General features: G+C 41.5%; 1 long non-coding RNA gene across 1 annotated transcript in view; it reads left to right on the top strand.

Moving 5' to 3' along the window:
- The first annotated feature begins 1,089 nt into the window (after window positions 1–1,089).
- LOC138772423 (uncharacterized) overlaps window positions 1,090–26,273 on the top strand; it is a 59,938-nt gene continuing 34,754 nt past the window's right edge. The window contains exons 1-2 of the long non-coding RNA XR_011359767.1: window positions 1,090–1,309; window positions 2,007–2,131. This is a non-coding gene — a long non-coding RNA (uncharacterized lncRNA). The remainder of the gene's footprint in view (window positions 1,310–2,006; window positions 2,132–26,273) is intronic.

Consider the following 26,273-nt stretch of genomic DNA (forward strand, 5'->3'; position numbering starts at 1 on the left):
GAGAGGGAAGCAGGGAAGACCCTCTGTACACTTACACATACAGGTACACAGTGTACACGTTAAGCCCCCCACCCCCACTTCCTGTATTGTCTTGCCGAGGCTGTTACAAGAGACTTTTTCAACCTAACAACAGGCAGTGGGCAGCAGATTTTTTTTGGGGGGGGAGGGGTTTACAAATATGTAAGGAATCTCATAGGCTATGAAATGGGGGGAGGTTATTTGAACACTTCCGGGTTCAGTGCTCAGAGGGGTTTGGGGGCCTCATAAAGAATGAATGGAGTGCAGGCCACATTGGCCATGCAGGTATAGTAAGTACTCCATTCATTGCAGGGACAATTGTGTCCCCATTCTTAGGATCGGTGGGGGTCCTGGCATTTGGACCGCCACTAATCAGGTTGTTAAGCCACCCAATACACAATGGATGCCAAACTCCTTAAGTGGACACTAAACTCCAGCATTCAGCCAATGGACCCATATGGATATGATCCGCATATGTATAATCCCTATATGACATACATGTTAAACATAGGACAAGTGCGTGAGTGTAGCCTGATATAATTCTGACAGCATGCCGCCACCACTAGGGGGAGCTACGAACATCCGCGTTCCCTTAGAAGCCTCTATTGCAGATTCCTATAAAAATCCCAATCCCAGTAAAAGGCTTGTTGCTGAGCAGAGTTGGTTACTGACCATATTTTAGCAGGCAGCGGAAAGCTAGACACGATTCCATAACAACCCGTAACCTAAATTGGTTGCTATGGACAAATCGTCCAATTTTCCTTTTAATAGTTTTGTTAAATCTCCTTAATATGCAGCCACTTAATAACAAGCAGAATGACTTGTCGTTGTGTGGATATAGTAATGGTAATAACAATATCTACTGTGATGACATACAAATCCTGTAAAAAAAAAAAAAAAGTTGAAAGCCGTAATTAGACCCCATTGTAATGATGGCGCAGCGCCGTATTCCCGGGATGCAGCTAATGCTCGTCTGTGATCATTTACAGCATTTACTTATTGTGGTTTCCATGGTAACGCATTTCAACTCCAGACAGGCATGGGCATGTGGGGAAGTCGTGTAGGCCTCGTTCTGCACTGGCAGCATGTATGGGCACAACTCCCAACGTTTCAGATGGTTATAGAGGGAACATATGGTCCTTTGTATGAACGATTCACAATGCCATGTCGAAACATTACAGTAATCTCCTGGGCCTCAATACAGAATCTGTAACATGCCCCCACCCCAGCTACTTCTAACATGGCAGGGGGGCTTTTGGGCCCTCTTGATACCAAGACCCTGGTGCACATGGTACCTATGTATTTCCTACAGCCACATCTATACACCGATCAGCAATAACATTAAGGCTCCATTCATACGTCTGTAGTGCAGTTGGTACATCTACGGATGTCCATTTGTAGCTGTCTACAATGACCCATTCATTAGTGAACAGTGATCTGTGCCACAATTACAGTCCGTATGCATCACGGTCCCGTAACATATACGAATGTGTGAATGGGGACATTCAAACATATGGGTCCGTAGTCTGATGGAGGACAGATTTCACCGGTGTATGAATGCAGCCTAAATATACCTAGCGAATAATATGTAGAAGGTCCATCAAGACCTGGACTCCACAAGATCTCTGAAAGAGTCCTGTGGTATCCAGCAGTAGATCCTTTAAAGGGGTTATCAAGCGCTACAAAAACATGGCCACTTTTCCCCCTCTCTTGTCTCCAGATTGGGTGGGGTTTCAAACTCAGTTCCATTGACGTAAATGGAGCTTAATTGCAAACCAAATCGCCTGAACTGGAGACAAGAGAGGGGGAAAAGTGGCCGTGTTTTTGTAGCGCTGGATAACCCCTTTAAGTCTCCTTCACAGATGATCCATCGGATCAGATCTGAGGTCACTATTTTGGTAGGCAATATGCACTGTATGACAGTCCTATGGGGTTAACCGAAACTACTGTATAAACCTAAAAAATATTTTTTTTTTTTTTACTTTTAGACTTCCGATGCCTATATATAGAAGAGCCCCTATAACAACAAATTACTGCTTGTATGGTATGTCCCGATCCTTGCCGCCTCCGTGGAGTCGCCTCCCCATCATTACAAAGATGTGCAGTGAAACAGGTCAGCGCACAATCTACTTCATCACTTTCCTAATCCTAAAACAGCTTGATGTTTTATGCGCGGCGCTCATTCAGAGCTCACAGATAGTGTAGTTTCAGTTTAAGCTCTTCGACTTCCGGATGGTGATTCCAATTGAATGTTTCGTGCTCGTGAGGATTAAACGCATAGTCAGTGGCAAATCACAGAAACATCTGTATAAGCATCCTCCTTCCATCCAGGGCTAATCCAGCGGAGGGGGGCCGGAAATAATGAATTAATTCAACATGTATGATATATTTCGCAGGCAGAGCACACAAAAAAAAAATGCATTGGGGGTCTATGAAAAACATACTGGGATATGTCTGTGATTTCAATGGTGGTCGTCCTATCATATCAATCACTTTTACTATGTTCCATAAGGACAGGGATGGGGTAAGAATAGAACTCCTGGTGGACGTGGCTGTTTGGTGGACGTGGACGTTCTGCTGCCACTAGTGGCTGTATGAGGAACTGCAGGGCTGCTCAAGCCCCGGTCCGGAAAGAGTTACATATGCATGCTTAGGATGCCCATTGTTAAAGGGGTTATCCAGCGCTACAAAAACATGGTCACTCCCCCCCCCCCCCCCCCCCCCTCTTGTCTCCAGGTTGGGTCGGGTTTTAAACTCCGTTCCATTGAAGTAAATAGAGCTTAATTGCAAACCGCACCTGAACTGGAGACAAGGGGGGGGGGGGGGGGGGAAGAAGTGGCCATGTTTTTGTATCGCTGAATAACCCCTTTAAGCTAAGTGTGCACATATGGGGGGTCCAGAGAGATAGCTGTCAGTGTCTGGCTTAGGGCTACGATCAGCTTTACCTAAAAATTCCAGTAACAAGGTTAAAGGGGTTATCCAGCGCTAGTAAAACATGGCCACTTTTCCCCCTCTCTTGTCTCCAGTTCAGGTGTGGTTTGCAATTAAGCTCCATTTACTTCAATGGAACGGAGACAAGAGAGGGGGAAAAGTGGCCATGTTTTTGAAGCTCTGGATAACCCCTTTAATTGTTGGCTATATATTGCGGTGCACAGAAGACGCTATGACTCTCTCCATGTATAATTTAGGACTCACTAATCCTCTTGATCCCACTGTGTATGAAGTCATAAGCAACCCCCTGGAATGTTAATGCATTTATCTCTAAGCATCTTCCCGTTGTGTAGACCCGGACACCCCCTGTCACCATTGTTGACTAGATCAAGAGTCTAATAGACTAAAAAAAACGAGAGCGTTTAAGATTCCATGGTAAAAATTTGCTTTACTCAACTTGTCCTTCCTAATTCAATGACCTTTTAGAGATGAGGAGACGTCTAGGCTATGTATATGCAAATTTCAGCTGATGAGTTAAACCCAATGTTTTGCTTTTTTTTTTTTTATATATATATATATATATATTTTTTTTTTTTTTAAACTTTTTTTTATTTCAGTGATTTTTTTTTTATCTTTCAAACTTGTCTCAGAAATGTATCTGTAATTTACGTCTATTTAAAAATCTGAAGTCTTCCAGTACTTATCAGCTGCTGTATGTCCTGCAGGAAGTGATGTATTCTTTCCAGTCTGCTGCCACCTCTGTCCATGTCAGGAACTGTCCAGAGCAGGGGAGGTTTTCTATAGGGATTTGTTACTGCTCTGGGCAGTTCCTGACATGGACAGAGGTGGCAGCAGACTGGAAAGAATACACCCCTTACTGCAGGACATACAGCAGCTGATAAGTACTGGAAGACTTGAGATTTTGAAATAGAAGTTAATAACAAATCTGTGTAACTTTGTGACACCTGTTGATTTTTTTCGCCGGGTAAATAGGAGTTGAGCTGCAGTAACCCGCTGCCACCACTGCACAGTAGATGGCGCATTGCTTCAGCACAGTCCACTGGAAGAAGTGCTGGGCCGGAAGGGGTGTGGGGGTCAACACCTCAATAATCAGACATTGACGGCCATCCCTGTGGGTAGGTCAGCAATGTTATAACCCCAGAGAACCCTGGTGTCCAGCAATGTATGTATTGGCAGGAAATCCCATTCATGGCCCCTATATCAGTGCTCATATGGACGTGCAGTCAAGTGCAGAAATTGCATCTGCCACTGATTTCTAATTAGGCTTTTGCTGTCAGGTTCATCGCTAGAAATATTCATTGTTGCTTAGCAAATCCTACATGCCTGGAATACCATGGAACCTTGCACCTTGTTACAGGATGAAGTCATCTGTTTTGCTGGAATCTCAGTTCTGCTTTAAAATGCGACTTTCGTCTACACTGCAGAAAGGCGTCATCCGCAGGGTGCTAGAGATGTGATGAGAGGCATGCGTAATTTCTGTACTCTCTAAAAGGCGCCCACATAAAGGCATTGTATATTGGGGGGCATAGGACACTGGGGTGTTGGCCTCGGGCACAATTCTTAAATGGGGGATAAATCTGATCATTTAGGTACATGGAAGATTGTCTGCAAGGTAAGTATTGCATCACCTAACTCTGCTCCACTGTAAAGTCATTAACGGGGAATAACTAAAGGGGGTGCAAAAGTAGCAGCTGCACCCAGGACTTGGTGTTGGAGGCCCATTGAATTGCAATCAGTAAGGTGGATACTATGTACTCTGCTGCCACCTAGTGGTAATTAAGTAACATGGTCAGAGCAAGTCACTTGCAATGGTTAGATGCCGACATGGGGATAGAAAGCTTAAAGAGACTCTGTCAGGTCAGCGCTCACTTGCTCCTTGTTCCCCGCTTGCTGCCGTCGCTATTACATGTGTCGGCAGGGAGCGGGTAAGAGCCGGGGGAGCTGCCTGGCCTAGATTGTCCTTGCAGCCCATAGAAGATAGCGGCGGTCTATCCTGGCCGTTTCTTTTTCAACATGTTGAAAGAAACCGATCAGCCGGCTGATTGTTGGCTTCTATAACACAAAGCGATAATGGGCCTTAACGGTCGGTATCGTTCGTATACGGCCGATAATTTCTTTGTGTAATAGGGCCTTAAGGGTAGCATAAATTAGTGACAGAGAAGCTGAACAGAATGATGTATCACTTACATTGTTCTGTGCAGAGATCTCCTCCTGGACAACATGGACAATAACTAGAGCTCTCCATTATGTGCATAAGCTCAGTAGTCCTGGATATTCATGAGAAGTGGAAAACTCCGCCCACCAACTGCTGATTGGCAGTTATCTATCCATGCTGTGTATAGGCAGTCAACTGTCAAGCAGCAGCTGGAGGGCGGGGGGAGGGGTGTGGCAAGAATCCTATTCTGCATATTAGGAGAACGGCTGAACAAAATGATGTAAGTATTACACCGATATGTTCAGTATTTCTGTCATTAGTTTATGCTGCCTTAGATCACATGGGGCATCAGCTGTTAGCCCAGGGATACCAGTCCTATCCAAGGGGGTTCTATAAATACTTCTCAAGGGGTAGCCCACACGGCCATATTTTCAAGTATCCCTTGAAAGGCCACATCACGATTGTCTAGCCAGTAAGGAGGAGTTATACACTGGGTCTTACTGCATTTCAGGACCAGTTGGGGCTTCAGGCCAGGCCTGTTCATCAGGGTAGTTGAAGTAGCTACAACTAGTCACCTGTATCCCATTGTTGGATATTGCAGAACATTAGTCTAACTCAGGGGTGTTAAACTCGCAACCCTCGAGCTGTTGCAAAACTACAATTCCTATCATGCAGAGACAGTGTTAATTTTTCTTAAGGAGAGCTAATTTGCATACCTTTTCCCATAATGCATTGCATGTGTGTCTCTTCAATGAGAACCAGCATCCTCCATAACAGAGGGTGAAAAGCAATGACTTGTATGTTCATCTGATACTGCAGGAAAGTTTTCATGAATAAAACCTTAATAATAATTTGTTGGTTGTCGCCAATAAATTTTATCCTGGATATTCGGAAAAAGCAAATAAATTACGATTGTGAATTTCCGTTTTGAGGGATGTTTTATTAATAAGAGCAGAATGAGAGACGATGAAAACCTCAGGTGTCAATAACCTTAGCGCTATGGTCTGCCGGCGGTAACAGGAAACTGCAGGCTCATTTTTCTGCATTCTGTTCCTATTAATAAAACATTTCACGTTGGGCAGAGACTCCAGATTATACAAATAAGAGGCGGAAGGAATATTACCGGAAAGAGAAGATGTCCGATTACTGTTTACATGGAACATAATACTTGTCTTCATTGTCAGAGCACACAGTGATGTCACAGTACTGCAATAATACTGACAGTGATGTCACAGTACTGCAATAATACTCACAGTGATGTCACAGTACTGCAATAATATCCACAGTGATGTCACAGTACTGCAATAATACCCACAGTGATGTCACAGTATAGGAATAATGGACACAGTCATGTCAAAGTGTAGAGTCTCACTACGTGTTTTCTTCTTACACCTTGGTAAGAGTGTATCGCTCTTGTGTCACAGGTTAGGACAGGTCGGCTGCTGTTCCTTACTCCAACCACTAGATGTCCCACTTTCACAGCACTGCTGCAGATAACCTTAGCTCTAGCTACACACACACACTTCTATTCTCTAGTAACCACTTCCTGTAGTCTTTAGCTATGGACATCGGAGCCAAGGGAGATCTCACCCTTGCCTATGCTGAGGACAGACTAACTGAATAGGACAGTCGACCACCTTACAAAAGGGACGGACAAGCTCAAGACTGATCCTACAGTAGAGCACAGTGAAAGTTCAGCCGCTCTTTACTGACAAGCGCTCAGGGAAGCACACTACAAGCCAGCTCCACCCAGAGCAGAGACCTGGGACTCGTACTACCCCAGAGGACGGGTCACCTTGCACTGTGGGGCAGAAGGTTAGGTGAGATAACTAGACTAAATTTCTTCAAACACTTCTCAACACTTCACCACATCCCGGCAGAATGCAAAGCACATTAGGCAAGAGGCCCTTCTATTCGCTCCCTATATCCTGTTGTTGTTTCCTGAGCACTGTTTGTAACTGTTTGCACTAAGATACCTTTTTCAAGTAAAGTTTACAAGTTGTTTAAAGTGGGACTCATTCTGTGTCATCTCTGCCACCGCACTTGTACCAACACCTTGCACCTCACACCTGTCCGAACCAAGATCCGGTTACCACGTGTCCGGGGGTGGGTGTTACCGCTCCTGCCTGCCGTGACAAGTAGCCTCCAAAATGCCAGAACCCACCAGCAGGCCCAACATCAGTACCAGCTACCCGGGCCACGGCAACAGTACAGGGATAATAGACACAGGTATGTCACAGTTGTAGGATAACGGACACAGTGATGTGACAGTACGGGCATAATGCACACAGTGATGTCACAGTTGCACACATAAAGTTATATTATAAGAACAGTGTGTACAGTGATGTCACAGCATAGGAATAATGGACACAGTGATGTCACAGTCCAGGGATAATACACACAGTGATGTCACAGCATAGGAATAATGGACACAGTGATGTCACAGTACAGGGATAATACACAGTGATGTCACAGTACAGGGATAATACACACAGTGATGTCACAGTACAGGGATAATACACACAGTGAGGTCACAGTACAGGGATAATACACACAGTGATGTCACAGTCCAGGGATAATACACACAATGATGTCACAGTACAGGGATAATACTCACAGTGATGTCACAGTACAGGGATAATACACAATGATGTCACAGTACAGGGATAATACACAGTGATGTCACAGTACAGGGATCCTACACAGTGATGTCACAGTACAGGGGGGATAATACACACAATGATGTCACGGTACAGGGATAATACACACAGTGATGTCACAGTACAGGGATAATACACAGAGTGATGTCACAGTACAGGGATAATACACACAGTGATGTCACAGTACAGGGGGGATAATACACACAGTGATGTCACAGTACAGGGGTAATACACACAGTGATGTCACAGTACAGGGATAATACACACAGTGATGCCACAGTACAGGGATAATATACACAGTGATGTCACAGTACAGGGATAATACACACAGTGATGTCACAGTACAGGGATAATACACCCAGTGATGTCACAGTACAGGGATACTACACAGAGTGATGTCACAGTACAGGAATTATGCAGACTATGATATCACAGCTCACCTGCAGACATTATAATGCCACAGTACATGATTGGTGCAGTGATTTCATAGCCTAGGAACAAGGCAAGAAGTATTATAGGGATGATGCACACAGCAAGGGTTAATATGGGGCTCTATAGAGATACTTACGTTAAATATGCTGCAGAGTTTTGGTGTGGAATTCGCACCGAAAATCCGTGACAGTCCGTGTACACATACACACTTATCCATAGATCCTGATCCGGCTTTGTTTGGCATATGCATTGTACAGGAATCCAGGATAATGTAAATAGTCCCTCTCCCCAGTCACTGTTTCGGGAGACAGAATTACTAGAAGTCAGTCCTCTTCTGCCGCTAGAATAGAGCGAGTGTATACCGTACAGGGCTACACAGTTTGGACAATCCCTTTAAATTAGAAGGGTCTCCAGAATAAATAATGATCACAGAGATCCCAGATATTAGGAGCCACCAAGATCTGCTGTAATTTACAGAGAAAAAAGAGGTTCCGTTTCCCTGCAGCACCACCGCAGGAGAACTGAAGCATTACATGTTGTCCACTAATATAAATAGGCTGTGTAATACATGGATAGGCTGGGTCCTCCAGAGAGAGAGACACTCTTTGCAGCTGAGCTGCAGTAACTAGACCACTACACACTAAACAGAGACAACTACTTCCAGCCCTGTACAATATGTAATGCCAAACAACTGATCGGAAGTGGCAACTAATTTGTACTGGGGTACCTAAGGCCCACCACTAGAACTAATTCTGGGGGCCTATGTTAAAGGGAGGGTATTTTGGGGTATCACGCCAAGATATATAACTTACTAATATAGTGGTTCACCCCTGACAGGAAGTTGAAAATAGAAGAACTACAGAAGGTGTATTGTCTCCAACTCCTCCTTTTTCTGTAGGCAACACATTATCCTCTAATGTCAAAGGAGGCGTAGCTGGATTTTGTCCCTAAGCCCTAGCTCCACCCCCTTAGTGATGTCACCATCTCTGACCAGCCCCTCCATCCTACATCACTATCTCTCCTAAATAAATATAAATATATATATATATATATATATATATATATATATATATATATATATATATATATATCTTTAAAGAGACATTTAGGGAGAGTGTGGTGTGATTATAGCCTGCTGTCTTGTACTGAATGATGCTACAGAAAGATCAGACAGGGAGTGAATGCAGCAGGTGCTGTAACCTCACTAGTGGGCAGTAGTTTGCAGTGAAATTAGATGTTCTTTCACAACTCTGGGCAGGAAACTGGCAGGAGTGCTTGGGGAGGGGAATAGGCAGGGTGGGAGGATAATGATGTACAGCCAGGGGAAGGCAATGCATTCTGGGAATAAAAGTACTGACACAGGAAGTACAGAACTAAAACTGCCCAAAACAAATAGAGTTTTGGTGATTTCAGATGTGAGGCAAACAGGTAAGCAAGGATATATATATATATATATATATATATATATATATTTGTGTCTGATATCTGAGTACTCCTTTATCACATAGAGTCAAACAAGAAGAACCCTAGAACACTGGTCTCTTCTCATATGGCCTTTGGGCTTCCTCAGGCACTAGGACCAGGTGTCACTTTAATATCAGCACCCCTAGAGTTACCCCGCTGAAAATAGCCATGAGGGTGCACAAGGTGCGGAGTCCATACATTCTCCATGCAGAGGGCCCTGCCTGTCACACTATTCCTGGCCTCGTGCTCCCGGGGAAGTGACACCGCTATTAAAATAGTTTTTATAATCCTGTTTACTCTCAAACACAGCGCTAGAAAGACTGTGGTGTTTCCTGTGTCAGATGTCAGCATCAAATTGTGCGATGACTGATATATTCTTGGAATCAAAGCATCGTTACATAGAATGTGCCGGCAGCTTGCTTCATGTAGGAATAAAGAAGATTGGAGGGTGTGAATCACATTATAGGGATTATATATGGGGGGGGGGCAACATTACACAAACCCCAAGGACACTGAGGGATAGAAACAAACATCAGGAGGAGCAACACTCAATCTCTACCCTAAATGTGACCCACCTCCACTGTGCCTATACTAGTAATAATGCTCCCCCAGAGTGTGTACACTAGTAATGGTGCCTCCATAGTAATAATGCTCCACCAGTGTGTGCCCCCATAGTAATAATGCTCCCCCAGAGTGTGTACACCAGTAATGGTGCCGCCACAGTAGTAATGCTACACCAGAGTGTGTACACTAGTAATGCTGCCCCCATAGTAATAATGCCCCTCATAGTGCCTACATTAGTAATGGTGTCCCCATCCTAATAATACTCCTCATAGTGCCTACACTAGTAATGGGGTCCCCATAGTAATAATATGCCTCATAGTGCCTACACTAGTAACATTGCCCCATAGTAATAATGCCCCTCATAGTGCCTACACTAGTAATAGTGCCCCATAGTAATAATGCGCCTCATAGTGCCTACACTAGTAACATTGCCCCATAATAATAATACTTCTCATATTGCCTACACTAGTAATAGTGCCCCATAGTAATAATGCGCCTCATAGTGCCTACACTAGTAATAGTGCCCCATAATAATAATGCTCTTCATAGTGCCGCCACTAGAAATAGTGCCTCATAATAATAATGCTCCTCATAGTGCCTACACTAGTAATAGTGCCCCATAATAATAATGCTCTTCATAGTGCCTACTCTAGTAATAGTGCCACATAGTTATAATGCTCTCCCAGAGTGTGTACACTAGTAATGGTGCCCCATAGTAACAATACTCCTCATAGTGCCTACTTTAGTAATGGTGCCCCCATAGTAATAATACTTCTTAATTGTGCCAACAATAACAATAGTGCCCTATAGTAATAATGCTCCCTCAGAGTGCCTACATTAGTAATAGTGCCCCCATAATAATAATTCTCCTCATAGTACCTACACTAGTAAGAGTGTCCTCATTGTAATAATATTCCTCATAGTTCCTACACTAGTAACAGTGCCCCATAGTAATCATACTCCCCATAGTGCCTACAATAGTAATGGTGCCCCCATAGTAATATTACTCATCATAGTGCCTACACTAGTAATAGTGCCCCCATACTAATAATACTTCTCATCGTGCCAACAATAACAATAGTGCCCTATAGAGATAATACTCCCTCAGAGTGCCTACATTAGTAACAGTGCCCCATAGTAATAATTCTCCTCATATTGCCTACATTAGTAATAGTGCCCCATAGTAATAATGCCCCTCGTAGTTCCTACATTAGTAATAATGCCCCACAATGTCTACAATACTAATAGTAACTAATATAGTAAAAATGCTCCTCGGAGTACCTAAACCAGTAATGGTGCCATATAGTAATGATCCTCCTCATAGTGTCTACACCAGTAACATTGCCCCATAGTAATAATCCTCCTCAAAGGGCCTACATTAGTAATAGTGCCCTATAGTCATAATACTCCTCATGGTGCCTACACTAGTATAGTGCCACATAATTATAATACTCCTCATAGGGCCTACACTGGTAATAGTGCCCCATAGTAATAATTATCCTCATAGTGCCGACACTAGTATAGTGTCACATAATAATAATACTCCTCATAGGGCCTACACTGGTAATAGTGCCCCATAGTAATAATTCCCCTCATCGTGCCTACACTAGTATAGTGCCACATAATAATAATACTCCTCATAGGGCCTATACTGGTAATAGTGCCCCATAGTAATAATTACCCTCATAGTGCCTACACTAGTATAGTGTCACATAATAATAAAACTCCTCATAGGGCCTACACTGGTAATAGTGCCCCATAGTAATAATTCCCCTCATCGTGCCTACACTAGTATAGTGCCACATAATAATAATACTCCTCATAGGGCCTACACTGGTAATAGTGCCCCATAGTAATAATTATCCTCATAGTGCCGACACTAGTATAGTGTCACATAATAATAATACTCCTCATAGGGCCTACACTGGTAATAGTGCCCCATAGTAATAATTCCCCTCATCGTGCCTACACTAGTATAGTGCCACATAATAATAATACTCCTCATAGGGCCTATACTGGTAATAGTGCCCCATAGTAATAATTACCCTCATAGTGCCTACACTAGTATAGTGTCACATAATAATAAAACTCCTCATAGGGCCTACACTGGTAATAGTGCCCCATAGTAATAATTCCCCTCATCGTGCCTACACTAGTATAGTGCCACATAATAATAATACTCCTCATAGTGCCTACACAAAAAAAAAACTAAGAATAAAAAAAGAAATCCCATTACTCACCAAACTCCTCTGCATCACTTGCTGCCGAGACATTAGACAGGATGACTTTTTCGGTAGTTCTGATCTCATTTCCAGTGAAGCTGTACATCTATAGAGGAGAACCTGACTCTACGAAGAAGGTAAATTAAACTGTTACACATGTCCGCCATTCTTCCATGTCATTTCACTGATGTCTTAAGAATCTTATAGAACTCACCCGCTATTCATCGTCTTCACAGCCATCTCTGTTGTCAGACAGCTTTGATCAATGACCACTGAAATCTACCATGCTTTACACTGCAGCTCCACTCAGACAGCTAAACAACCAGTGAGAGAGAATAAAACATATCTACTGCTTTGCAGATAATAGGAAAAGTCAATGTAGGAAAGTCAGTGGGCTTATGACTCAATAATAATAATAATAATAATAATAATATTCATATACTATAGATACTGCATACATTCAGGAGAACAATGTACTGTATAACTATAAGGCTATGGCAACACGTGGCTTTGTCATTTTCCTTCTCTAAGCTGTCACCTTCACGTCTAGTGCCCATTCATATCCTTAAAATACTCAAATAAAACCTTTTGTATCCAGTAAAGATATAGAATTGATAAAACGAAATCTCTCTGCTGCCCTCTGCTGGTGGCTACTGGTACTGATACAAATCTGATAGACAAACAAGATGTAGATTTAAAGGGGAACTCCATTAAAAGTTTGTTTCTCTTCTATAAGTATTTAATATAGAAATATTTTCTAAGCATTCTTGGGGGGATAAGTCTACATTGCTGCGGAGATCCAGAGTTTTTACAATAATTGACACTAATAATGCAGATAATCTTCATTAGTTGAGATGTTGGCTGCAGAGGTTGTATTATTGCTTCTTGAACAATCCTATGTCTTGCCTTTTTTTCCCAGTTTTAAGGGTTAACCAAAGATTAAAAGTTGCCCCTAGAAACCAATCAGATTCCACCTTTCATTCCTCACAGACTCTTTCCTGCCCTTTCACCTGTTTAAAGGAGAAGTCCAGTGAAAATTTTTATACAAATCCCCAATATACACTTATTATGGGAAGTGCTTATAAAGTTCTTTTTTCCCTGCACTTACTACGGCATCAAGGCTTCACTTCCTGGATAACATGGTGATGTCACTTCCTGGATAACATGGTGATGTCACTTCCTGGATAACATGGTGATGTCACTTCCTGGATAACATGGTGATGTCACGACCCGACTCTCAGAGCTGTGTGGGCTGTGGCTGCTGGAGAGGATGATGGCAGGGGGACACTGAGGGACACAGGGCACTGGAGGGACACTGAGCATCCCTCTGCCATCATCTTGTCCAGCAGCCACAGCCCGCACAGCTCTGGGAGTCGGGTCGTGATATCACCATGTCATCCAGGAAGTGACATCACCATGTTATCCAGGAAGTGACATCACCGTGTTATCCAGGAAGTGACATCACCATGTTATCCTGGAAGTGACATCACCATGTTATCCTGGAAGTGACATCACCATGTTATTCAGGAAGTGACATCACCATGTTATCCAGGAAGTGACATCACCGTGTTATCCAGGAAGTGACATCACCATGTTATCCTGGAAGTGACATCACCATGTTATTCAGGAAGTGACATCACCATTTTATCCAGGAAGTGACACCACCATTTTATCCAGGAAGTGACATCACCATGTTATCCAGGAAGTGACATCACCATGTTATCCAGGAAGTGAAGCCTTGATGCAGTAGTAAGTACAGGGTAAAAAGCACTTTATAAGCATTTCCCATAATAAGTGTATATTGGGGATTTGTATAACTTTTGGGGGGCAATACAATACTTTAATAAAAAATTTTGCCAGACTTCTCCTTTAACTACGATACCCATCTCATCCCTGGTACTGCTTACTCTTCCGCTGACAACTCGGCCTGCTGACTATGATTACCTGGCCTGTTAAACTCCCTAATTCCCTCCAGATGGTTGCCAAGCCAAAGACCAGCTGTTTTATGCAGTTTGTGTAACTCCCATAGATGTTAATGGGAGCTATGTAAACAACATAACACCACAAGCTACACTGTTATGGTAAAGCGTAGCGTGTGGTGTTATGCAATTCCCATTAAGTCTATTGGCGTTAAGCACATTTCATATATCAGTCTTTATCTGTTATATAGTGAGCGTTCAGTGAAAACAATGCCGTATTAAAGACCACTAGATTATATGTACTGAAAATTTGTAAAAGGAAAAAGAAACCATTGGGGTTTACTAGCTGACTATTTGAATTTGCTCAGTGTTTTCAGATGGAGGCCTTTACAATCACACTTTGGATATATATATATATATATATATATATATATATATATATATATATATATATATAGTTGAAAGAAGACAAGAGTCCATCAAGTTCAACCTAGGGAAATACTACTGTGTTGATCCAGAGGGAGGCAAAAACCTCTATGAGACAGATGACAACTGCCCCATCACAGAGATGGGAGGCAGACTAGATGGAGCAGGGGCGGCTTTTTCTGCTGACAATCATCTATGTTTCTATCTGTTACGCGATTTCCATCCAATCTATGACAGGTAACATTACATATCTCAGTCTTTATCTGTTTTCCGCTTCTTGTCCAATGGCTGCAACCAGACCAGAGGAGGATAGGGGGCCATTGACTCACATCTATAAGACATGGATGGAATAGCCCTTTAAAAGGGTTTTCCACTTAAACATAACTTTTGATATGTTGCTGCCAATGGTGAGACTAACAATTCCTTTCATACTTGTCATTATCTATTCAGTCTCCTTCCCACAGTTCTCAGCTGCTGCTTTCTGCTGAAGACACAAACATCTGTATGTGAGCTATTCTCTGTCTTCCTCTCATCCCCCCTTCCTTCTGAGACGGCTGATGTAAACAAGTCTCTGTCAGGCTTTATCTGCAACTTTGTTGCTTCTATGTAATGCTGGGAGGGTTAATCTGAGGTCAAATTGATGATGAACTCATTGTGATTAATCCTCCCAGCATTACAAAGAAGCTAAAATGTTGCAGATAAAGCCAGTCAGGGATTTGTTTACATCAGTCGTCTCAGAAGGGAGGGGGGAGACAGAGAAAAGCTCACACACAGATTTTTGCATCTTCAGCAGAAAGCAGCAGCTCAGAACTGGGGGAAGGAGACTGAATAGATAATAACAAGTATGGATGGAATTGTTAGTCTGACCATGGGCAGCAACATATCAAAAATTCTGTTTGAGTGGAATATCCCTTTAAGTGCAAAATAGCCATTTACAGAACTTTTTACAGAAATGATTTAGTCCTGTAAGGAAAGATATTCATTCATCCATCCTTCTCACACCTACACATGAGTTATTCTTTCATACTGTTATGGAAACCTGTGTGTTCTCCTCCGATCACTGTAGCCGGGTCTATTTGATATTATGTCCATGTAGAATGTGTTTTCATACTTGTGGTAACAACCTCTAGGACTGTACAAGACCTGCTCTGTTTTCTTTCAGCCGTCTTGGCCACGGACCACAGGCTACTGTACATAGGGATGTGGACACAGACATTATGTGGAAAGTTCTGGAAACTTCCCCGAATGTTTTCTTTCATGTCTGGCTGCCTCCTGCCCTTATAAATGGGGCCCATTATGTCTAATGGAGAAGGACTCAGACTCATCCACATTATATATATATATATATATATATATATATATATATATATATACACACACAAAAGTAGGTGGAAAGTATGTGTAATAGGGTTATGAAGGGGGGAGATTTATCAAACATGGTGTAAGGTGAAACTGGCTCAGTCGCCCCTAGCAACCAATCAGATTCCACCTTTCATTTTCCAAAGAGTCTGTGAGGAATGAAAGGTGGAATCTGATTGGTTGCTAGGGGCAACTGAGCCAGTTTCACTTTACACCATGTTTAATAAATTCCCCCCATTGTGTAAAGTGAAACTGACTCAGTTGCCCCTAGCAACCAATCAGATTCCACCTTTCATTCCTCACAGACTTTTTGGAACATGAAAGGTGGAATCTGATTGGTTGCTAGGGGCAACTGAGCTGGTTTCATTTTACACCATGTTTAATAAATCTCCCCCTTCATAACCCTATAACCACCCTGTACACACACACACATATAACCACATATACTATTCACCCTGGTTCCTTACCCTATTACCATCTTTCCTTTGTTATTGCTGTGTGACAGCTGCTTATCTTGGTTCAGGCAGCACAATAGAGCTGGCTGTGACATTGATCAGCAGTTAATCACTTGATCGTTGTGCAGCTCGTGTACATAATCGATTGAGCCTTCTAATGGCTCTGCAAACAAGCTCATCTGCTGCCTACATTGGGCTATGTAGAAGTTTATTGACTTAAAGGGTTAGTTCACAGAAGAAAAAAAATCTTTCAAAATCAACCAGAAAGTGCCAGAGATTTGTAATTTACTTCTATTGAAAAATCTCCGGTCTTCCAGTACTTATTAGCTTCTGTATGCTCTGCAGGAGGTGTTGTATTCTCTCCAGTCTGACACAGTGCTCTCTGCTGCCACCTCTGTCCATGTCAGGAACTGTCCAGAGCAGTAGCAAATCCCCATAAAAAACCTCTCCTGCTCTCCAGACTGAAAAGAATACACCACTTCCCGCAGGACATACAGATGCTAATAAGTACTGGAAGACTGGAGATTTTTTTTAGTAGAAGTAAATACAAATCTCTGGCACTTTCTGGCACCAGTTGATATGAAAGAAAAACATTTTGGTGAACAACCCCTTTAACGACATTAGACTTTGGCCTCTTGTCTACTGTTTGCTTGGTGGCATTCTTGTGCAGTGTTCATTGTTTACCGGGCACAGTGCCATACTTTTAGTAGTGGCTGTGCCTGGTATTGCATCTCATCTACTGGATGAGACTGAGCTGCAGTACCAGCTACAGCCACTACTAGAAGTTTGGAGCTGTGTCTCTTAAAATGTAGGGGGATCGCCCTTGCTTAAAGGGGTTCTTAAAGGGAATCTAACTTGCTGATATGTCCCTAAGGATAAAGGTAAGTTTCTATTTCCATGCAGTTTGTAGTTAAATCCCTAGGTGGATGGCCTATCTGAAGCATAGTCATCAATTTTATATAAGCTGAGAACTTGTTTTTAACGTACCTCTAAAAAACTAGCTTTGGATTCTGATTGGTTGCTATGGGCAAGTGATTTCCTTTGTACCAATTTCAATACATCTCCAACATTTGTCAGCTGAAATGTTGGAATTGGTCTACCCTTTAGGTAGATTACTAACATAACCAACTGTATTGTACTGCCTGGACCAAGATAAGCAGCTGTCACACAGCAATATCAAAGGAAAGACTGCACTAAGCTGAGGAACTATATCCAGTATAGCCATTATTAATTTATTTTAATTATTTCTTACAATAGACCAATTGCTCAGCAGCCGGGCAAGGAAGAGGCCTACGGTGATATATTGTGTGGTCTGAGCATTTAGGTACCCTTCAGTGTTAACTGAGTTGCTTGTAAATTAAAGGGGTATTCCACGTCGATGCCCATGGAGAGACCAACAATTCATTCCACACTTGTTATTATCTATTCAGTCTCCTTCCCTCAGTTCTGAGCTGCTGCTTTCTGCTGAAAACACAAAAATCTGTGTGTGAGCTTTTCTCTCTATATCCTCCCTTCTGAGACGGCTGATGTAAACAAGTCTCCAACTTGCTTTATTTGCAACATTGCATCTTCTTTGTAATGCTTTGAGGGTTAATCACAGGGAGTTAATAAGTAAGTTGACCTTGGAATAACCCTCCCAGCATTTCAAAGAAGCTACAATGTTGCAGATAAAGCCCGCCAGGGACTTGCTCACATCAGCCGTCTCATAAAGAAGGGGGAGAAGGAGGAGACAGAGAGAAAAGCTCACACACAGATTTTTGTATTTTCAGCAGAAAGCAGCATCTCAGAACTGGGGGAAGGAAACTGAATAGATAATAACAAGTATGGAGGGAATTGTTAGTCTCATCATGGGGAGCAACATATCAAAAGTTATTTAAGTTTATTTATTGTATTTACAAAAAAAAAGTATTATATTGTAAATATTTAATTATTGGACAATGCTTCACAGAGCTGAGGTTTTGCTACAATGTATCAGTGAAGTCAGCATCTTTATAAGCTAGTTCAGATCCTACCGATACACAAGATTTCAATTCACTGTCAGCAAGCGGAGATATATATCAGGTTAAAAATAAGAAATTCAGAAAGTGGCAGATCCCTTTGTATTGCGTTTGCTTTGTACGGTGTAATTTCTCTTAGTGTCCACTAGAGGGCGCTGATGTTCCATTACTGTAATATTACTCGGCGTCTTCTTGTTTCCTATTTGGCCGGGTCACGTCTTAGCGCACATTTAAAGTGATTATTCTTGGTCATACAATGTGACCTTGTGCTTACACTGACACGTGAACATACAAGAGCAGCACTGTCGTCAGTCCATGGAAGGCCAAATGCTCAACGCTTCTCCTATTACGCATTGGTGGATAATAAAAAGGTTTCTGACTCTTGTCCGCTGGGTTCACTTTTTACAACTCTGAGGTTTGGCAATGACAAGCTTTGCTTCTTATTAGTTTGGTAATTATTGTGTAAGGATGGTGCTGCCCCCTAGCTGTCGTATGGGTGTATCAAACATGGAGCAAAGTGAAACTGGCTCAGTTGCCCCTAGCAACCAATCAGATTCCACCTTTCATTCTCCAAAGAGTCTGTGAGGAATGAAAGGTGGAATCTGATTGGTTGCTAGGGGCAACTGAGCCAACTCTACTTTCCACTATGTTTGATAAATCTCCCCCATGGTCTATAGTGAGACTGGCTCAGTTGCCCCTGGCAACCAATCAGATTCCACCTTTCATTACTCACAGACTCTGTAGAGAAAGAAAGGTGGAATCTGATTGGTTTCTAGGGACGAGATGCAGCCCATATTAGATGGAGTTCTTTCAACTGTTGGGTTGCAGCTGTGGCCACTTGTGGGTCGCATCTCAACCCCATACAGGTACCTTAACGCTTAAAGGGGTAGTTCACAATTTTTCTTTCTTTCAGATCAACTGGTTCCAGCAAGTGCCAGAGATCTGTAATTTATTTTTTTTTTTTTTGTAGTCCCTGGCAGCTGGTGGGGGTGGTGGGGGGGGGTTAAGGTCAAGAGGAGAGGAATAATTAAGGTGATTACTGTCAAAGTTATATAGCCCAAGGATTGGCGTGGTAAAGGAATTACTACGTATTTTTGAAGGTTGTGACCGGCGGGGTACGCGCGGGGCACCGATCTTTGTCCACTTAGATATGGGGTAGATATGGGGGGTGGCCGCGTGGGGGTGGCGCTTGGGTCCGTTCGGGTGGGGGTCGCTCCCCGGGTTGGGCCGAGTCGGATCGATAAGTATGTTACGTGTGTGTTTATTTGTGGGTATGTATATTCATGTATTGTAGAGATCTGTAATTTACTTCTATAAAAAAAAAATCTCAAATTTTCCAGTACTTATCAGCTGCTGTATATCCTGCAGGAAGTGATGTATTCTTTTCAGTCGGACCCAGTGCTCTCTGCTGCCACCTCTGTCCATGTCAGGAACTGTCCAGAGCAGCAGCAAATCCCTATAGAAAACCTCTCCTGCTCTGGACAGTTCCTGACATGGACAGAGGTGGCAGCAGAGAGCACTGTGTCAGACTGGAAATAATACACCACTTCCTGCAGGACATACATCAGCTGATAAGTACTGGAAAATTTTAGATTTTTAATAGAAGTAAATTTATAGAAGTGATTTAAAAGGAAAAAATATTGGTGAACTACCCCTTTTTAATACAGCACAATCACTGCAGTGTGACAAAGAAATTATTATTATTATTTTTTTTTTGCTTAATTTTAGTGAATAATAACCTTTTGTACAGAGATATAGAATGTGTTTTGTATTATATTTAAAGGGGTATTCCAGTGATCATAGCGATGACTTGGTGGACCCCAAAGGTTCCAAAGATCAAAAAAGTTCAAAATTCTGTAAAAAAAATAAAAATAAAAAAATTCAATATTGGAATCAGCATGTTGTTGTCGGAGACCTATAAAGATTTTAAAAAATAAAAAATAAAATTATGAAGTATTCACATCTCTCGTTCTTCAGATTATTGTTGGCCGATATCGCCCCATGTAGTTGGGTCAGAGAGCAGCCGATGAATGAGCAAACACTCCTGCATTGTCCGATCGTTTTTGTCCTGCTTAAAAATCAGCTGTCAGCTACACATCTGCCCTGTAATAGGGAACGTGCGGGCAATGCACACAGCAAAAACAGCGCCACCCCTGTCCTCAGGTTGTATGTGGTATTACAATTCAGCTCCATTCACTTCAATGGAACTGAGGGCAGAGCTAGCTGATTACTGATTGGGTGAAATATTAATGTATATTAAAGGGGAACTCCGGTGAAATAAAATTCTTTTAAATCAACTGGTGTTAAAAAGTTATACAGTTTTGTAAATTACTTCTATTTAAATATCTTCAGTCTTCCAGTACTTATCAGCTGCTGTATGTCTTGCAGGAAGTGATGTATTCTTTTTAGTCTGATACAGTGCTCTCTGCTGCCACCTCTGTCCATGTCAGGAACTGTCCCCATAGAAAACCTCTCCTGCTCTGGACAGAGGTGGCAGCAGAGAGCACTGTGTCAGATTGGAAAGAATACACCACTTCCTGCAGGACATACAGCAGCTGATAAGTACTGGAAGGCTTGAAAATAAGAAATAACTTATTCTTCTTATAACACTATATAACATGTACAGTGTATAATCTGCCATTTACATGTATTAGATGTGGAATGTTTGATGAGGCTTTAAGTAGGAATCCTCCACCAAATCCTGATGGTGTGAACAGACCCTGAATGCGTCATTGAACTTCTGTATAGCTTCACATGACACTGAACATAAACCACTCACCAGCATTAGCAATGGGAGGAACTCCGCAGATCAATGGTAATACCGACCATTCTTCATCTCCTCCATTCTTAGCAGCTCAGTATTTGTAGAATGCAAACCAGACATTCTGTGCGGGGGAATCCTGCGCCACGGTGACAAATCGCCTGACAGTTTCAGCAGATGCTACATCAACACTCCGGCTAATATCGCGTTTCAAACACAAAATATCTAATGTGATAATCTGGAAACTAAAAGACAAAACACAAAACTGACAGCCTACACAGGAGCCACAAAACGGAGAGCGGGGGAGGCACGTGTATAGGGGGCGATGGATGGAGAGATAAGAGATAGATAGATAGATTTCTCTCTGTCTCCCCCTTCTCCCCCCTCCCTTCTGAGACGGATGATGTAAACAAGTCCCTGGCAGGCTTTATCTGCAACTTTGTAGCTTCTTTGAATGTTGGAGGGATTTTTCCCAGTAATTAAACACACTACAAAGTTATATAACTGTGTAATATGCGTCAATCACCTATCTGCCCCACTTCCCTATCTCCCCCCCCCCCCCTCAATCCCCCACCAGGAAGTGAAGTAAACTCACTCTTACCTAATGACTGTTGACCCCAGGCTTTTCTGTGGCAGCCATTTTGTGACAATGACATCATCAAAAGGGAGGCGGGTCTAAGCAATGTTAAGCCAGACTCAGATTGCTCAGCTCTGATTGGCTGAGCAAGATGTAAGCAATCTAACAGTTTTACAGAGTCAGTTAGACATCATAGGAGACAAAATGCATCATGGGAAAGCCTAAACCAGGAAGTAAAGAAAAAAAAAAGACACCAACTGGAGCTTCAGGGGCCTGCAAACAGCGGGAAATTCAAATGGAGACAGACTCAGGAGGGATGGTAAGTGTAAAAAATATGTTTATGATTGATTTTTTTTAATCAGCACTGGAGTACCCCTTTAATCTGAGGATAAGCTGCTGATGAACTCACTGTGATTAACCCTCCCAGCATTTCAAATAAGCTACAAAGTTGCAGATAGGGACTTGTTCAGAAGGGGGGGGGGGGAGGGGGAGATTACCACACCAAGAGGGAGTCTTATTGGCTATGCACTGCTTTCTGGGAAAAATATATGCAAAGTAGCTCTACTCCCCAAATACAAGAGTTTGTGTTAATGCTCAAAATCATAAGATAATGTTATTCAAATCCTATTTGCAATTAGAAAATGTTTGGAGGAGTGAATGTGAATGTATAGATTATTAGATATATTTTTCACTTACCTTTACTCCCTGCACTGTGGATGTTTACTCAGCTCACTCAGTGGAAGAAATGAACGTTATAACTACTTGTGTGTTATTAGTTTAGTTACCTAGATAAGAAACTTCAGGTAATTCATGTTATTAGAAGGGTTCATTTACTTTAACTTAGCTTTAGATATGAGATAGATAGATAGATAGATAGATAGATAGATAGATAGATAGATAGATAGATAGATAGGAGATAGATAGATAGATAGATAGATAGATAGATAGGAGATAGATAGGAGATAGATAGATAGGAGATAGATAGATAGATAGATAGATAGGAGATAGATAGGAGATAGATAGATAGATAGATAGATAGATAGATAGATAGGAGATAGATAGATAGATAGATAGATAGATAGATAGGAGATAGATAGATAGATAGATAGATAGATAGATAGATAGGAGATAGATAGGAGATAGATAGATAGGAGATAGATAGATAGATAGATAGATAGATAGGAGATAGATAGATAGATAGATAGATAGATAGATAGATAGATAGATAGATAGGAGATAGATAGATAGATAGATAGATAGATAGATAGGAGATAGATAGGAGATAGATAGATAGGAGATAGATAGATAGATAGGAGATAGATAGGAGATAGATAGATAGATAGATAGATAGATAGATAGATAGATAGATAGGAGATAGATAGATAGATAGATAGATAGATAGATAGATAGGAGATAGATAGATAGATAGATAGATAGATAGATAGATAGATAGGAGATAGATAGGAGATAGATAGATAGGAGATAGATAGATAGATAGATAGATAGGAGATAGATAGATAGATAGATAGATAGATAGATAGATAGATAGATAGATAGATAGATAGGAGATAGTTAGGAGATAGATAGATAGGAGATAGATAGATAGATAGATAGATAGATAGATAGATAGATAGATAGATAGGAGATAGATAGGAGATAGATAGATAGATAGATAGATAGATAGATAGGAGATAGATAGATAGATAGATAGATAGGAGATAGATAGATAGATAGATAGATAGATAGATAGATAGATAGATAGATAGAAGAGAGCTAGATAGATAGATAGATAGATAGATAGGAGATAGATAGATAGATAGATAGATAGATAGATAGGAGATAGATAGGAGATAGATAGATAGGAGATAGATAGATAGATAGATAGATAGATAGATAGATAGATGATAGATAGGAGATAGATAGATAGATAGGAGATAGATAGATAGATAGATAGATAGATAGATAGATAGATAGAAGAGAGCTAGATAGATAGATAGATAGATAGATAGGAGATAGATAGATAGATAGATAGATAGATAGATAGGAGATAGATAGATAGATAGATAGATAGATAGATAGATAGATAGAAGATAGATAGGAGATAGATAGATAGGAGATAGATAGATAGATAGATAGATAGATAGATAGGAGATAGATAGATAGATAGATAGATAGATAGATAGATAGATAGATAGATAGATAGATAGGAGATAGATAGGAGATAGATAGGAGATAGATAGATAGATAGGAGATAGATAGATAGATAGATAGATAGGAGATAGATAGATAGATAGATAGATAGATAGATAGATAGATAGATAGATAGGAGATAGATAGATAGATAGATAGATAGATAGATAGAAGAGAGCTAGATAGATAGATAGATAGGAGATAGATAGATAGATAATAGATAGATAGGAGATAGATAGATAGATAGATAGATAGATAGGAGATAGATAGATAGATAGATAGATAGATAGATAGATAGATAGATAGGTAGATAGATAGATAGATAGGAGATAGATAGGAGATAGATAGATAGATAGATAGATAGATAGATAGATAGATAGATAGGAGATAGATAGATAGATAGATAGATAGATAGATAGATAGATAGATGGGAGAAAGATATATTTACTTTATAGACCACAGGCTGATTCACCTTGGTCTCCCTTGTTTCAGGGATACTCTGATCCCATTTAGCCAAGAAGACATAGGGAAGCCGTCTCATTTGGTGGTGCCACTCTAACGTATGTCTTCGTAACTTCCATAGACTTCAGTAGAGAGGGCCACGTGGCTGTCATGACTCCCATATGTGGTTGCAGTAGAGTCGCTTGGGGCCTGGGCTTTCAGAGGTGAGATGGCGGTCCCCATCAACCTTAATCCAGTCTTAGACAAGACTAAAAATATGTTGTCGGCATTCATTCAGCCCTGTATTTGGGTTTCCATCTTCACACCCAGTCATAAACTGAAGTGGATTTTTCCATTCCTTACCCATAGACAATAACGTACAGTTTGACTAATGTCCGTCTTCTTGAATATTTGCCGGTCAAAATATGCGAAATGCGTAAAAGCTGGCATTCTGCTGAGCGCAAGGCTGCTGGAAAAAGGCCAGTTCTGAGGTAAAAATAATCATGAATAAAGCAGCCTGTCAGCATTGGGCTGCTGGGTGGATGAGTCGATGGGGATCCAGATGTCTTGGATCATGGTCGGCTGTGTGTTTGTGTAGTTGAGGAGTGGGGGGTGGGGGTGACGAAAACATCACTATGAGATATCTGTTTCGCCTGGTCCAGGTTTTTTCTTGTCTCATGAGGCAACGATGAAATAATATTGTGAAAATACTGGAAGCAATAACAGGGCTGTGGGGTGGCATATGTACTGGAAAACAAGATGAGGGAACAAATATACAAAAAGTGGGACTGGAGACTGGAGAAAGCGGGTTATCACAAGATTTAGGCCCTCTTCTTGTGTCAGGAATACATAGATTTCCTGACCCATACTATTCTATTGGGCACGGACACCTTTCAGAATGAAGGGTGTCCATGCCAGAAAATAGGACAGGAATATATAGGACATGTCCTATAATTGTCCAGAATTCCAGCACTGATTCCACACAGAACCCTATAGAGACATTTAGAATTTTAGACAGCTCTGCATTCACATCTGGAAACTGGACTGCTAAGCAGCAAGGTCCAGAGCAGGTGCCGCCGGTTGGTGACACTGGCTACCTAACCAGGAGCACATACAGTTAAATGTGTTGCAGTGTTTGACAGGGCAAGGAGCCATTGGCTTCCAGCCCTGTCAAACACACTTGTGGCCAGAAAAAGAAAAAAAAATACATATATACATATGGCTTCTATACTACAAGAGGCAGATCTATATTAGACATTGAATATACCAACCATGGGATATTATTGATAATTACCATACAACCAATGCAGGAAGACATGGCAGCTGCTATAGGGCCCCTGAAGGAAGGGGGCAGGGCCATGGTAGTGTTACACCCCAGTTAAAGGGAACCTGTTTCATGCTGGCATCAGAAAGTTAACTATTCTTTAAATTGAGTTTTATGTTAAACATATAAGTTAATCCTTTTTAGTGTTTGTTTTTTTTTCATTCCAATTTTTCAATTTGTTATCTATATTTAATTTTAAAATAATTGAGCAGTTTCCCTTCTGGCCACTAGGCCTAAAAGCTAAGACTTCCTGTTCTGTGTAGTGTCCTTCTTATCATCAAAGAAAGGAGTACAGTGAGAGGTGAGACCAGTCTATAGATAACAGAGGTATACAAAAAAGCTCTTACTTACAACTCA

The sequence above is a fragment of the Dendropsophus ebraccatus genome, chromosome 1 (genome assembly GCF_027789765.1).
Source record: "Dendropsophus ebraccatus isolate aDenEbr1 chromosome 1, aDenEbr1.pat, whole genome shotgun sequence".
Taxonomy (NCBI): Eukaryota; Metazoa; Chordata; class Amphibia; order Anura; family Hylidae; genus Dendropsophus; species Dendropsophus ebraccatus.